The following is a 9,465-nucleotide window of genomic DNA, read 5'->3' on the forward strand; positions in this document are numbered from 1 at the left end:
CATGATAATTGAAACTATGACCATTGATTTGGTTTAGGTTTTAAGTGAACTAAAAAAAATGAAGTACCTAACAGGTGCCGATTATAATTGTAAAGAAATAATGTTTAAACCCTTAGGTCCAAAGTTAATAAAAAAAGTGAAATAAATTATTTGTACGTGTTTATGCGATGAGAAGATTAATCACTTGCTATCAATAGGTAGTGGAATCTCTACTCAGCGCTTGTCAAGATTTGAAACCTACTCGATTTATTAAGATAATATAGTGTTAAATATAAATTCCAATAGCGGATGTATCTCATGAGAAGGATTATGTGAGAAAATGAGAATAAATCATAACCGTTAGATCTACCCATCAACGATTAAGATTAAAACATGAAGTCATGTGACTTTTTTAAAAAGTCACAAAGTCACATGACATTTTTAAGGGATCATGTGGCAATCATATGACCATTAAATTCTTTTAATCATAACTGTTGATGGATAGATCTAACAGTCGTGATTTATTCTCATTTTCTCACATAAGATTACCTTTCTCATAAGATCTACCAAATTCCAAAATATACTTGAATATTTACTTAGTCTATATCAATAAATTTTTATCTCAATTTATACAGGAAGAGTGTGACTCACTTTTCATCTCAAATATTAAGAAATATCTAAACATAGCAGCTTACAAGTGTTTTATGAGATAGCTTTGCTATCTTGGATTAAGAATTATATATAATCTCACCTTAAAATTTTAATTTCCATGCCTTGGAACAAAAATGTGCACAGCTAGTTGGTTCACTTGGTTTTTTTGTGAACTGATTGTTAAAATAAGAAAAGCAGGAGCGTGGAAAACATGAAGAGTGGATGCAAGTGTGGGAAGAGAAGAAGAAGTTATAAAATGAAGAAATGGAAATAAGCCCCGAAACGAGGAACAGAAATTTCGGGATCACATGGCGGCACATGGGATACAACCCCACTACGCTCGCAGCGTATGGTATCTAGTATGCGCGCGTTTGTTTTATGATTTTTCCATGACTCGGTCTTTTTTTTTTGTCAAAGAAAACTTGTTCATTCATAAAGGGGCACAAAAAGCCCAAAGCCCAACGGCTATACAAAAGGCCCAAAGCCTAGAAACCTCCACAACAGGGGAGAAAACAGGGACAAACGCATGAAAACAAAATGGGGAGGGGGAGGGGGGGGAGCAGGATTCTTTCCATGTGCAAACCAATACACAGAATAAAGTAGTTGGGACAAAACATAAAGGGAATTAAAAACACCACCCACTACAATAATTGTACCGCAGCACTACCCAAAGCCAGCTTCAGAAGAGAAAGCAATTTGTGAAGGAGAACCAACATCAAGAAAGCCATTCTCATCCTAGAATTCTCCCTAACATCAATGGACAAACCACACAGAGAAGAGATGCACACGATGAAACTACTGCCATTGCTAGAAAGGGGTGGCCTTGTAGAGTAACCAAAGATAAAAGCAAATAACCCAACCAGAGATAACACAAACTGGTGTAGACGGATTCATACAGAAATGTCCCATAGTATTCTCCCAAATGGTGTTCAAACAGCTGAGGGCCAAAACAGAGGTTCAGTTGCGAGGAGGGATCCATCTAGCATCTTCCTGGAGTGCTCTCACAATCTGCAATGGAGGAGATAGGCACCAATTCCAAGCAAGTCTGGTCTGAGATCCCAGTAGAGCTATCTTGTTGTTTGGTTTTTTTTTGTTAAAGAAGGATAGTCAAATAACAAAAGGCCCAAGGCCGAGCCCACTAGGGGAGGAACAACAAGACAAACTTTGGAGCAGGAAAACAGAAAAGCAACCGACACACACTAAGCAATAATGCTGAAAAGTGGTCCCAAACTAACATTGGAAATGCACAAGTCACATGGGTGATTAATTCAGCTTTGAAAACAAACAACCACTAGGCTTCAGAGAGCAGAACGCACTAATGCTAGTGGAGCACAAACCAAGATTGAATCTCCAAGACTAGAGACAAACCAGAGAAGAAAAGCTTGAACTACCAAGGCAACCTTCTTCAAATCTCCTCTATCCTTAGCCTTCCAGCTAGATCTCATCCACTAAGATAGATTGTTACAGGAGCCCAGCGAGACAGATGAAGCCAGGGGCATGGAAACTCTGATGTTTAATCTCCATCAACAAGGAAAGGAGCTTGGAAAACCATGAATAGATGCAGCAGCTTGAGCATCAAGAACCAAAGCTCTACGAAGCTCCTGAGGGGGCTTAAACATCTAGTTATCCAACAAAAAGTTCTGCATGCACATCTTAGCAACAAGGTGAGCTGAATTATTTCTTTCTCTATTGGCCCATGCGAAATCACATCTATGAAAGAGTCTTTTCAAGTAGAAAATGTCCTGTAAAATGGCACTTGCTTCCCCTACCAGAGTTTCTGATTTGCATGCGTCTATGAGTATCTTGCTGTCTGATTCCATAATAATTTCAGGGCATCCCAGATTGTGGGCCAAAGAGAGACCTTCCCTAATTGCACTTGCCTCTGCAGTCAGGGGAGAGGAGGAATAGACCTTTGCATGCGAGCCAGCCAGTAGCGTGGAGAATTTATCCCGGATTAAGACCCCAACTGCAGATTGAGGTACAGAGCTCACCCAACTAGCATCTACATTTATCTTAAGGAGGTTACCAAATGGGGGCCTCCAAGCCGTTGGTCTCTGATTTGTGTTCTGATTTCCATCACTAATTACTTTCTCTGTCACTGGTTTAGCCAGGTCAATAGCTGAGAGGGTGCTAGCCACTTGTTGGATAGCAAAAGTTGGGTCAGGGCGAATGGCGTTGAAGACAGCTTTATTACGACCCCTCCAAATGGACCAGAGTATGCAGGCCAGAGTTGAGAAGTCCTTGTTGAAATCCAGAGAGATGGTTTGCAAAGCTGTGATTTTCTGCAAAAGCCACACATCAAAAGAACCAAGACCTTGTGGAGAGACCACCCACTGGAGAGAAGAACCGAACCATACTGCACGCGTCCAAGGGCAGACAAAGAACATGTGTTCCACTGTTTCCTGGGCTTCACAACAGACCGGACACTGGCCAGATGGTAATATTCTTTTTCTCCAAAGATTATATTTTACAGCTAAAGAATTATGACTAGCCTTCCAAAGAAATACCTTAACTTTCTGGGGTAGTTGAGATTTCCAAATTGTTCTCCACAAGAGTTCTGGAATATTGTGGGACCTTGAACTTAGGGCCTGGGGTTTAATAGAGTTAGACCTTGCTATTTCAAAACCCGAACTGACTGTGTAGTCCCCCTTGGGGGTATGAGGCCAGAATAACACATCAGTTTGATTTAGCTTACTGACTGGGGTTTGGAGAACTTTTAGAGCTAATTCTGGTTGAAAGAGACTTCGAACCAGTGCACTATTCCACCCTTCTCCATGAGGGGAAATTAACTCACTAACTTTCATATCTGGTGCATTATGCGGTTGGATAAGAGCTTCCCCTGAACTCAACCAGTTGTCCCCCCAAACTTCGATCAAGAGACCTCCACCCACTGCCCATCTGCTGTACCTACTGATAAAGTCTCTCCCTGCGAGTAAGCTTCGCCACATCCAGGAAGGATTACGGCCTAAGGAAGCGTTCAAGAAATCAGAAGTTGGGAAGTAAACAGATTTAAGAACACACACCCACAAGGCTTCTGGGTTGGTGAGAACACGCCAAGCTTGTTTGGCAAGGATCGCTAGGTTTTGCATTCTGAACTCTCTGAATCCCATACCCCCTTCATCCTTGCTCAAAGTCATTTTTCCCAACTTCTCCAATGTATTCCACGGTCTTTCCCTTGCCCCTTCCACCAGAAATTCGCCACCAGAGAATTAAGAGAATTACAAAAGGTTTTCGGGAAGTGAACCATAGCCATAGCATACAATGGTATTGCTTGAATAATGGCTTTAATCAAGACTTCCTTTCCTGCTTGGTTTAAAAGAGTCTCCTTCCAGCCTTCCAACTTTTCCTTTACTCTCTCCTCAATCCAGGCTAGTGAGTGGCACTTGTTGCGTCCCCAAATAGCTGGCAACCCCAAATACTGGCCTGGGCTATCCCAAATAGCCATGTGGAGCAGATTAGAAATGTCTCTCTTTACCCTATTAGAAGCAGATCTGCCAAAAATTAACCCAGACTTTGCCACATTTATTCTTTGACCCGAAGCCCTGTTGTACAAGTTCAAAATATGAATGATGCTCGTAGCCTCCTTTACTGTTGCCTCAGCAAAAAGAAGGGAGTCATCTGCAAAAAAGAGATGGGTTAGGGGTGGAAAGTGAGGCGTGAATCTGAATCCAGAGATTTCCCCATCTCGTTGTGCTTGGGTCAGCATGAAAGAGAGCACGTCTGTGGCTAGAACAAATAGATAGGGTGATAGGGGATCACCCTGTCTCAAACCTCTTCCTGGAGTCAGTGTAGAGCTCAAAAAACCATTCACTTTCAGTTTGTACGTGGCCCCCTTCACTAAAGTCAAGACTCTTGCTGTCCAAATTGGATGAAAGCCATATGCAAGTAGAGTCTTTTCTAAGAATGTCCATTCCAATCTGTCATAAGCCTTGCTCATGTCCACTTTGATTGCCATGTAATCTTTCATTCGTGATTCACCCCTTTGAAGCAAATGGAAGGCTTCTTGAGAAACTGTAATATTGTCTTGGATCAATCTTCCTCCAACAAAAGCACTTTGATTAGGAGAGATTAGGAGATTTAGATCATCTTTGAGTCTAGTAACCATGATACGTGAGATGACTTTCAGAATGTAGTTACAACAACTTATGGGCCTAAATTGCACCACACTTTCTGGGGAATCCACCTTAGGTACTAATGCCACAATCGTTTCATTAATCTCAGCTGATAGGTTTCCTGTGCTAAAGAACTCTTTGATAGCAGAACACACTGAATCCTGAATTGTTGCCCAATGATTTTTAAAAAATAAGCCATTTAACCCATCTGGGCCCGGGGCTTTCAAACCCCCTAACAAATTAACTGCTTCCGCAATTTCTGCATCTGAAGCTGGCATAATTAGTCTGTTATTCAGTTCTGCTGTCACCTTTCGTGGGAAGCCACGCAAGCAATCCTCAATTTGGTTAACCCCTTCAGATTGAAAAATCTCCTCATAATGGGAAACAAAGGCGTGCATAACTTCTGTTTGGCCTTCCTTCCAAGTCCCCTGAGCGTCACACACCCTGTCTATTCTGTTTCTGTTCCTGCGTTTTAGAGTAGAAGCATGGAAGAACTTAGAATTTTTATCACCATATCGAGCCCATTTGACACGCGATCTCTGGCCCCAAAACAATTCCTCTTGTCGCCACAGTGTATCAATCTCCAGTTTGATGTTTTTAACCTCATTCCAATCCACTAGGTGATTTGGTCTATCTTGCTTGCTTTGTAATTCCTGCTTCAGCCTTCCAATCTCTTTTTCCGCCACTTTAAAGGTCTTCCTTTGCCAAGACCAGATGGTCCTCTTGGAACTTTTGATTCTGTTTTCCAGATCCTTCCAGCAGTCTTCATTGTGCAATGGTTTAAGCCAGCCCTCAGCAACAACCTCACTACATTGTTCATGTTCATCCCAAAAAACTTCATATTTAAATGGGGTTTTACTCCAAGTGGGTGGGGAAGGGTCTAATAATATTGGGGAATGATCAGAGCTTATCTGCGGGTAAGCCATGGCTGAAGCATTCGGAAAAATATTTCTCCAACTCCAGTTGGTCAGTACTCTATCAATTTTCTCCCTAGTAACAAAGCCATCCCTAGGATTACTATGCCAAGTAAATCTACTACCTTTGAGATCCACATCCATCAACCCAGAATTATGAACAAACTCTCGAAACCTTTGAAGCACTGAAGGAGGTTGGGGCCTCATTCCTTCCTTTTCATGGGCAAAAAGGATTTCATTGAAGTCCCCAAGTAGGCACCAAGGGGTATTATCTCTGAATCTCAGAGCTGTTATTTGTGGCCATAGAAACCTTCTTCTTTGTGAGGAGGGATCACCATATACAAAAGTACAATCCCAATCTGAAACAGAGTTGTTGGCAAAGATGGAGGTATGAATATAGTTTTGAGATGAATGGAGGATTTGGATATGCACTTCCCTTTTCCAGAAAAGAGCTAAGCCTCCAGAGAGGCCCCTTGGGTTTACCGTGAACAGGTAGTCAAAACCCAAACTTCTTCTAATCACTTCTAAATTTTCCTTCTTGGAGCGAGTTTCCATTAAGAAAACTATGGTCGGCTTGTTCTTGGAGCATAAAGTTCTCAACTCCCTTCCCGTCGGGGTGGCCGCCACACCCCGGCAGTTCCAACTTAGGATCATCATGGTGATTGGGGGGGCGTGGTTTGGCCCGCCTCCTCAGCCTTGCTGGTAATAGTGTGAAGTGGAGTAAGCTCATCATCAAAGCTATGTCTTTGCTCAAACCTTGTTTTAGGTTTCTTGGCAGAAGGATCACAATCCTTATTGTAATCACAGATGAGGTCTGGTTGCCAGTTTCTCTTGAGGCTGAGCGATAGGGCCAAATTAAGACTAAGTTGGGCTTCACAGTCATCACTAATCTGGTTTGTTTAGGTCTTTTCAGTCTCCTCATCCTCTGGTGGGAGATCAACATAATACTCTTGATCTTTCCCTTCATGCACCGCTTGATCAGCTGAGCCCTTGCCCTGCTGAATTTGTGTGGCAAGACGGTGTCTCCTCATCTTCCTTTTTGCTATCTCTTCCGCTTTCTTCCTCCAACCATACATTCCCATTTCCTCATTAATTTGTCTGCATTTTCTAATTGATCTTTGTTTCTCTTCTTCTGACATGCATGCAGCAAAAGAACTTACAAAATCATCACCTTCCTCACTACTTTCAGTTGTAGCATCCTGTTCAAAACTAGGTTCCGGATAGGGCCAAGAGGAATCTAGAGGGCGCCCTTGGATGACCAGCTCCTTGAAAGGTAGATCCTGAAATGCATGTGGGATTTGTTGTTGTGTCACATCTGGTTCTACTGTAATGGTTTCTGCAACAGTCCCAGATGTTCTATCTGGGTCATCATTTTGTGTCTCTAGTTGAGTTATTGTCTCTTCCTCACTTATCTGAACTTGGTGAGGTTGGGGAACATCCTGGGTAGTTTGTTGGGAGTAGGCATTCTCTCTAACATCCATGGGATCCATTTGTTGGTGAAGAGTATGTGGGCTCATCCCCTCTGGAATGTTTTCTACAGGTTGGTTACTTCCCCCCGCTTTATCCTTTAGATTTGTTGTGCTCAATCTAGCCTTCCAGAATTGTACCCCTTCTTCTGTTCTTGTTCCACTGCTATTAGTTGAGTTTAGTTTCTCCCCCATATCCCTAACAGTTGACATGGAAGCTAAGTTTGCCAGGGATCTGCTTGGAGCAGCACTCAGGGCTAAAGAGTACTTTGGAATGTTTGGGTTAACAATTGACATTGCTTTGTTTTTTTTACAGGTTGTTTGTTCATGCCCGATAATCCCACACCTGAAGCAAAGTCCCTTAAGCCTTTCATACTTCACTGAGACCCAAGCTTTTGGCAGATTCAGCCTTGGGACCCAGAAGCCTGTAACTAGCACTTTGTCCACATTCAGGAGAACTCTTGCTCTGTAAAAAGGCCTTAAAAGACACCCTTGTACTTTCGGATCCTCCAACTCCAGAAGCTGAAATATGAGGATCCCAGAACTGTAAACTGATGAGGTTTCCCATAACATTCCATGGACCCTCAGACATGATCCTGCTAACACCTTCAGCTGTCGGGAAGGTGAAGATGTAAGTATTCTGGTTCAGATCTCCCACCTGTAACCCTTGCGGGTTTCCCCAAGATTTCACTATAGTTTGTTTGACTGCAAGTTTGTTGAGCACTTTGTTTGTAATGACTCTTCCCACCAACATTCTTTGAGCTAGATCTACGTTTGAAGAGGGATCTGGTTCCAAAGCAATGGTTAAACCATCTAGCTCTGGTTCACCTTCCATCATCTGGATCTGTTCAGCCATAAGGACAAGAAACTTCTAAACTTCCACAAGAGGAAAGGAATCCAGCTAAACTGGAATAGTGCTCTTCTTAGATATTTTTCCTCTAGAAAAGCCCTAGCAGAGAAAGGATCTAAAAGAGAGAAAGACCCGTTTTAAGTTTTACCGATCTCCCATGACTCAGTCTTAATTCAAAACTACTACTACCAAACCAAAAATCGATTTTGTTATGCCGGGACCAAACTTGGTTGTTTTTTATGATATCGTACTACTCTCCACTTTTCTCGGGGCCCAAGTTCGCATTGTTGGTCATTTCTGCATTGTTCAAAAAAAAGAATAAGGAATCCATACCTGCAAATTCAATTAACCACTATTTTTGCATCCAAATTCTAGCTAGCAAACTGACTACATGAGTCAACCATACCTCATGAGTAAAATTTCCTAATTCCCTTTCCCGAAATAATTGTAATTGTGTGATCTTCTCCTACACAATTATAATTATTTCGGGAGGCCATAGTTATACAAATGAGTCCATCTTGTATTGATATGTTCATTTGAATTGTTAACACATAGCATTTCATTTATTGACTTACTTTGTTTTTAGGTTTTTCGTGAACATTTGGTGTTCACCGTGGGACATTGACATAAAATCGTAACAACTGTTTTCAAGACAACCACACTCCCGTTTCCAAGGACACGATTAGATAGATGATGGTAAACATAACTAAGTAGTCACAAGAGAACATGGATCTACAGACCCAAATGGCAAGCATGGGTGAGCTTTGTTAGAAAAATCAAACTCTTCAAGCCTAACTGGTGGAAGTTTGACCTAAAAATAGCAAAGGAGGGAAAAAGGAACATTTACAGTTTGTTTGGTAGAAGAGAGGTTGGGTAGAGAGAGTTACATTGGAGAGAAGTTGGGTAGAGTTTACTGTTGTTACCTTGTTTGGTTTCACAAAGTGAGAGAAGAGAGAGTTATAAAACCGTGGGTCCCACATCTTTTGTTAATCTTCTCAAATTGAGAAGAAGTTCCGTGGAGAGAGACAACTTTTTTTCACTTTACACTTCTTCAAGTACTATTTATCTCCTTGCATAATTTTTTAATACTTTTATTTTGAAAATAAAAATGTCATTTTGATTAAAAGTCGCTTTCTCTCTTCTCTTTCTCTATACAACCAAATGAAAGGAGAGAGATCCACATCATTCTTTTTTATCTCTCTCTTCTCAATTTCGCTTATAACAAACAACCTATAAAATCTACTATATTTCTCACATATTTCTCTCTACTAAACTTCTCTCTTCTCTATCTCTCTCTACCCTACCAAACAAAGTGTTAGGGGGGCATGGTAGTCAAGTTTTAGCCACTCCCGGATGAGATTGGCGCCCTCTTAAAGCTTTGCTTTTGGATTCGGATACCATGACACCCTAAATTCAAATGAACATTTAGGTGTTTTAAACACCAAGATTATGATCAACAAGGCAACTGGCCGAATGTAAGAATTTTTCGGAAA

The 9,465-nt window shown here is 41.5% G+C and overlaps 1 long non-coding RNA gene across 1 annotated transcript; it reads left to right on the forward strand.

Moving 5' to 3' along the window:
• Positions 1-1,408: 1,408 nt before the first annotated feature.
• LOC130710204 (uncharacterized) lies at positions 1,409-3,751 on the forward strand. Its single transcript, XR_009010324.1, has 3 exons — positions 1,409-2,294; positions 2,462-2,608; positions 2,738-3,751. It is a non-coding gene; the product is annotated as an uncharacterized LOC130710204 (long non-coding RNA).
• Positions 3,752-9,465: the final 5,714 nt, after the last annotated feature.

This window comes from Lotus japonicus, chromosome 4, assembly GCF_012489685.1.
Source record: "Lotus japonicus ecotype B-129 chromosome 4, LjGifu_v1.2".
In the NCBI taxonomy this organism is placed as follows: domain Eukaryota; kingdom Viridiplantae; phylum Streptophyta; class Magnoliopsida; order Fabales; family Fabaceae; genus Lotus; species Lotus japonicus.